The sequence below is a fragment of the Aegilops tauschii genome, chromosome 7, assembly GCF_002575655.3.
Source record: "Aegilops tauschii subsp. strangulata cultivar AL8/78 chromosome 7, Aet v6.0, whole genome shotgun sequence".
Classification (NCBI taxonomy): Eukaryota; Viridiplantae; Streptophyta; class Magnoliopsida; order Poales; family Poaceae; genus Aegilops; species Aegilops tauschii.
Genome location: NC_053041.3, coordinates 15,418,889 through 15,425,749, shown reverse-complemented (window position 1 = coordinate 15,425,749; position 6,861 = coordinate 15,418,889). Strand labels below are relative to the sequence as shown.

Genomic DNA, 6,861 nt, shown 5'->3' with positions numbered 1-6,861 from the left:
CCGGCCACAATGTCGCCGAAGAAGTATGCGGCCCCTCACCTAGCCACCGATACCACCCAGCCGAAGCATAGGAAGCCGAGGGCACCGATTGCAAGGCCAGCGGGCTTGTCGAACGCAAAGCGGAGGGCGGATGTTCAGCGCAGGGAGGCGATCACCACCGATCGCCGGAACAGACTCATCACCAAGAGGGCCAGGGACGCAGTGGCGGCGCAGAGCAGGGAGAGGCGTCTTGCGCGGGGATGATGAACCTTCCAACCCGCCACTGCCCACAAGCCGCGTGGGGAAGCCAGTAGAGCGTCGCGTCACCGGCCAACTTCTCGCCGCCACTATGGGGGTACGTGGCCTCGCCTGTCTACTCCGACGGCGACGCGCATGGGGCGCTCCGCCGCGTGCCTCCCCCTCCGGCTTCAACCCCGACCCGCGCACTCCCTCCCCCGCGTTCACCGCCGGCCTCAACACCCAGTACAGCTACTCGCCGCCGGCGTACACCGGCTCGCCTGCGCCGCCTCCATGCCGTGGCGCCATGCCCTTCGCACCCGGCTCGGCGCCACAATTTAGAACCACCAACGCCGACATGGACGAGATCATCACGTGCGGCTCGGTCGCCATCGCTTCCTGCCCCTGGGTGCCGCGCACAAGACGAAACGATGGACACCATCGTCGACATGGACGACGAGCTCGACGACGCCGATGAAGAGGTGGAGGAGGAAGAACAGGCGAAGGCGGAGCCGGAGCCGGCGCCGAAAGGGAGAAAGAAGAAGCGGACGGCCAACGCCAGGCTGCGCGAGCCTCGCATCAAGTGGACGTCCAAGGAAGACGAGTGCCTCGCCGAAGCATGGAAGACCATCAGCATCGACCCGATCACCGGCTCGAATCAGAACGCCGACACGTACTGGAGAAGGACCAAAGACGGCGTTCAACGAGCGCAAGTTGGTTGACCCTGACTTGATCACCATCCACTTGGATCGCGGCGAGAAGGCCATGGCGAACCATTGGGCGACCATCCAGGCGGCCTGCAACAAGTGGCATGGGATCCTAGAGGAGGTCGCGGCTCGCCCGGAAAGCGGCGCCAACGTCGAGGGTCAGGTATGGCCAGTCGTCGGCTCAGTTCTTTCGCCATGTACTTCGCCGACACTCGTTCTTCGGCTATGCAGATGGTTCGGATGTTCAACATGTTTCGCCAGGACAACAGCGACCAAGAGTACAAGTTCCTTCACATGTTCTCCAGGATCGAGTCGTGTGAGAAGTGGAGGGAGTGTCAGCTCGCTCTCACCAAGGCCAAGGAGACCTACAAGCCGGACGGGCCTGTCCCGGCGGCGGTAGAAAGGCGCCCTGATGGCAACAAAAGAGCCAAGGCGGCGAGGGATGCGGCATCCTCTGCTGAGCGGCTTTCATCATCAAGAGCAGTGCATCGCCGACGCCAAGAACAATGCCGCAAAGAGGGAGGAGAAATTCGACGTGAGGTGGTCGGCGTTGATGACGAAGCAGGACGTCAAGCTCAACCTTCTAAGGACCAACGTCGGCGCGAAGTAGAGGAACACCGACCTGGCGTTCTTGATGGCGGCAGACATGTCGACGATGGATGAGCAGGTGAAGGCGTGGTACCTGGCTGAGCATGGCCTCATCTTGAACCAGATGCCCGGGCCGGCGGCGACCACCGCGCCCACGCCCACGACAACGCCTGCGCCGACGCCCAGCCCGAGCAATGAAGTTGTGCCGACGCCGACGACCAGCCCGAGCACTGAAGCCACGCCGACGCCGAGTCCTACTGCACCCACGCCCACACCGACCCCGGCCAGTCCCACGGCAGAGGAGCCTGTCGTTTGATGTGTTTCATGTCTACGATTCCTTCCTTTTGATCGCCGAACTTTTGGGTATTTTAGATCGCTGACCCGTGGCATGATGATCGCCGAACTTGTGGCGTTTTTGGGCAGCGGGAAAGACATGTCCGAACTTTTAGGCGTCTTGGGCCGAACCCTAGGGACGTGGCTGGAAACTTGATTGTCCCAGGGAGAATAAACCGCCGGCGCAAACGCCAAAAGGCGTTCATCGGGTGCGCTGGGGGGCCAAACGGCTGGAGATGCTCTAATCACAAGCCATAGACTATACAAGCATATTTACCTTATATCAATGTCTGAATAAGCCATGGTTCAAACATCAAGGATCCGGGTCCATTGCAACAAAATTGTTCATCGCAATACATGCTGATTCGTGGCAATAAGTACCTATTGCCACGAAACAATATTTGTTGGCAGGCGTTGCGATTGGACACATGGTAATAGCTTATTGCCACAAAAAAGCAATCGTGGCAATAAAGTGTTCTATTACAACAACCAGGTGGGAAGTCGCCACATGTTTTCCCGTGGCAACACTCACCTGATGCCACAATTTGCTTTGTGGAGATAGCTTTAATGCAACATGTAACTAATCATGGCGACTAATAGCTCATGGTGATAGACATTTGTGGCAACAACCTATGCCAACGGCGCTGGTTTCGTGGTGCATACTCTTCCGTGGCAATATTCAATTGTGGCAATAAACTATAACAACAATCCTTGTTTTCATGGCATTAGGCATTTTGCCACGAACAGTTACATTTGTGGCATTAACTTATGGCAACAAATATTCTAGTCGTCGTAACAGGAAATTGCAACATACTAGTTTTGATGGTGATAAATAGGTATCACAACGGGTGAAATGTTTGTAGCGAAAAACTATTGCGACAATTTAAATTTTCGTGGTGCTAACATGTGGCAACCAAAAGTGGGTTGTGGCAATAGCATATTGCAACTTAAAAAAAAATACAAGCATTTAATTACAATATTCAAAACCATACGTATAATATGTAGATTCATAAAATTCATAATTCTCATAGCAAATATCCATCAAATGAAACTCAAATGTAATTTAGCCATCCTAATTAAGTGCCAAGACTAAATTGTCTGTGATCTAGAGTCCAGTCGAGCTAGTTCTTTGGATCCTACAATCAAGAAATAAAAAAATAGTTCTAGTTAATGAGTCAAACATAACATTCGCCATACAATTATTCCAGCCCCATTGTTAAAAAGAATTGTTGCTAGACTAACTAGAGTAATAATGCATCAGCAAGCATGCAACTGAAGGATACAAACAGCTTTACAAGTGTAAATGTCTAAAGCATATGCACAAGTACATGTACTAAAAGCTTCCGCTACTGATTTAAGTTGTGACTCGATCTATAGTTTCAGTTAAGTTCATGTCCTTAGCTAGTACATATTCATTTTGTTTAAGTTGTAACTCGATACAACAACAACGCATGGTGAAAGAGAAGAAGCAGCTAGCTAATTATGAAGGCCAGTGACATGCTCGCTTGAAAGTGGACCATGAGTTTCAGTTTCTTTATTTTCAACCTCTTGACATGCTTTGTCCTAAAAAGGAAAGAACAATTATAGGTGCAGCATCAATATTGACACTATAAAAGATGAAACAAGAATAACATGATCCAACGCATTAATAATCCCAGCTGATGAAGAAGCATGCTGAATGCACATCATTAAATAACTATAGAATAACTAAAAGTCAGTGTACTCACATAGACATCCTGGGACTCTGTTAGACCATGTTCCATTCTTTGTGTGGGTGTGTTCCCACAGAGCAATCCAATCCGGCTCTTCTCCAGTTTCCAAGTTTCTCTGCAAGTAATATAGCAATGAGATGCTTGAAACATGAAACCATAGTTAGCAGCGAGGCATACATATTTAGTTACAGTCATACCTTCTCAAAACTTAGTTGCGAGTAAGGTTTTGATCCAATTCTGTGTGTTGTCTTCTACTCCCTCCGTTCCTAAATACTTGTCTTTCTAGGCATTTCAACAAGTGACTACACACGGAGTAAAATGAGTGAATCTACACTCTAAAATATGTCTACATACATCCGTATGTGATATTCATTTGAAATGCCTAGAAAGACAAGTATTTAGGAACGGAGGGAGTATTTCTTACGATTACCAGTGTTCTTTCGGCTGCGTTCCTATCAATTCATCGAAACCAAATATAACCAGTCAGAAAAGCAATTTCACCTGAACACATAGTAGACAAAGAGTGATCTTAGAGATAACCTGAAATTATGAATCAGTGACAAAGTAGTCAATCATCCCTTCCCACTCTTCTGATTGTAAATCTTCCGGCAGATTAGCCAATCTAGCTGCATCTGTTTTGTATGCCTTGTAAGTGGAGCTTGCAGTTGATCGCCAGCCTCTATATCGCTCTCTCACAATTTTGAGAACTTTTTCTTCTGTTTCTGGTGTATCTTCCAGGTCCCATCTGTCCTGTAAAGCAGACAACAAATGAATATACATAAGCAATGCATTATCCATGGTAAAATAAGATAACACATGTGAAAAAGGTTGTATGCACTATGATATGCAACAATGAGTCTGTGGATGGTAGGGTGAATGTCCGACCACGTCCTCACTCCAATGAGCAGTTTTGAAGGTTTAGCAATTTAACCCATACCAGGATTTTATGCATTATAGCAAATGCTAGAGACAACTTAAATGACATAAACAATTTACCAGATCTGGGTTGTCCACGTTGGTTTGTGTATGTTGTTATACTTTTCATCCTTGTTAAGACAACATAGCCTTTCCTTGCTGCACACAAAATCAATCAAGGGACTTAGCATTAACAAAGCATTGATGTTGTACAGCATTCAGATAGGTGAATACGAAGTAAGGATGTTGTGTACCATGAGCATCCTTCCTAGAATTCATCATTGTGCCCTGGTGTAGGCAATATCAGAATCTGAGTCAAATTAAGAAGAAACACAATACGTAGAGCGGGCATAAAATCAAATCAGTTTAACAAAAAATTATGAAAAAAGGAAAAACTATGTTGGGAACCTCCAATAAAATCAAATCAGTTTTACTTTGTCACTCGAACTCAAGAAACACGCATGTGAGACAAGCAAGCTAAATACAGCAGCAAAAGTTGAACCAGATTTTACAGATAAACGGCGCAGGTATGTTCAGGGGCCCCCATCATGTAGGCAGCTGCTGCAATGCTAGATAAGTTGGACTACGATACGACAAAATCAAATCACGGCACCATTCTGAATAATAGTCAATTTGCAGAATGAGTTTGTCTACCATCTGATTCCATACACCCCAGCTTCAAAAAGTCATGTATAAGTGATGATCATTTAGCAGGAAATGTAATTTTCTCTCTTAGCTAGTCTTATTGCACATACAGAGTTGAAAAATGATCAAATATATTACTCACAGCTTGATGCCCACAAATACATTGAACATTGTACTATGAAACATTATGTGGTTCTACTCTCATAGGCACACTGAAACGCTTTTAAGAGATTCAGATGGCTCACTGAAACTAGGAAATATACAGAATAACCTATATATTATGGAGTTCGGTCTTTCTCCAGGACTACTATATCTACATTACAGTTTCTGCAAATTTGCATCTCTGGTATATGAAGTTCTAAATATGAAAAGCTCGTGAAGAAAAATCACAGGCATGAACAGATATAACTGGATATGTAGCCAGCACATGGAAATTTTTGCATCCTACCAGTTAAGATCTGGAGGAGGTGCTAGGTAACTGGAGTCAACCGGGACAGGCGTTGCCTATGTTGGAAGAAGAATGGCGGGCGGCACTTCAGCAGCCGTCGGGGCCGCGGATCCTTGGGCGGATGGTCCTGCTACTTCCCGGCGCGGGGGATCCTTGGCGGCGGATGGCGCTGCTGCTCCTCGGTGGCGGACGATGCTCCTCCGTCGTGGACGGCTCTTCTGCTACTGCGGGCTAAGTGAAGGGAGACCGGGGGTCGGTGGTGGTGCGAGGGGACCGGCGGGCGGGTTGTGCCGGCGGTGCGCAGGTCGGGGGTAGCGGCGCGCAGGTCGGGTGGCGGTACAGAGCAGGGCTAGGTTTGGCCGCTGCTAGGCGGCATCCGGATGCAGGAAAGCAAAACAACTTCTGGACCATACGATCTGGACTTTCCTAGCCTTTCGATGGAAGTCAACGTAACATAGTCTTCTCTCTTCTTTCTTCTCATTGCAGAACGTCGCACACACATTTCTCGCATGCGAAGCAAACTCTAGTGCATCACAGGACGCCGGCAACATCAGTTCACGGGCACTCCGCCGTCACAGCAGCTCCGATGGCTTGGCCACCGGCTCACAGCACGGTGGCGCCGTCGCAGCAAGCCGTCGCAGCATCGTCAGAGTAGCCCGAGCCACCGAAGCAACATCCGTCGTAGCATTCGTCGATGTCGTCGGAGCACGACAGCGTTGTCGCAACATCCATCGCAGTAACGTCGTCGCGGCCGAGATGTCGTCGGAGCACGACAACATCCGTCGCAGCACCACCTGTTGCAAGCATCGTTGGCTGGCGCCACTCGCAGCAGCGGCTCGCAACAACCTCGACACGGATTGTCGTAGCACGACAGCGGTGTCGCACCGGCTTGCAAGCACGGCGGCGACGCCGCAGCACGCCTCACAGCAACTGCCCAACATGGTGTTGGGATCCATGAAGGATGGGGGAAGGGAGCAAGGAGAGAGGGAGTGGAGCTCGCAGCACCACGTGCCCCCCCCCCCTACGGCCTTGCAGCGGCGAGAATTCACCGGTAGGAGTACTCGGGTGGGTCGAAAATCATGGACGGAGCATGCCGTCGACGAAGAGAGAAAGGAGTGGTGAGAATTGGGGAAGGATAAGGCAAGAAAGGGGCGTGGGTCCCATAGGACACGTGTCGTGTGGATGAGGAGGCTGTGAAGCAAGCGCCGCATCCGGATGGAACAAAGGATTTTCCATCAGGTTTACATGTCTGTTCTGTATGGGCCGCACGTGAGAGAGAGGGGGAGAGGTGAGATTG

General features: G+C 49.5%; 1 long non-coding RNA gene across 1 annotated transcript; it reads right to left on the bottom strand.

The window, feature by feature from the left end:
• Positions 1 to 2,494: 2,494 nt before the first annotated feature.
• Positions 2,495 to 6,641, bottom strand: LOC109761412 (uncharacterized). The gene is made up of 7 exons (XR_002232505.4): positions 5,565 to 6,641; positions 4,726 to 4,781; positions 4,553 to 4,630; positions 4,097 to 4,306; positions 3,754 to 4,008; positions 3,572 to 3,671; positions 2,495 to 2,980 (listed from the first exon to the last, which is right to left on the bottom strand). It is a non-coding gene; the product is annotated as an uncharacterized lncRNA (long non-coding RNA).
• Between the last annotated feature and the right edge of the window lie 220 nt (positions 6,642 to 6,861).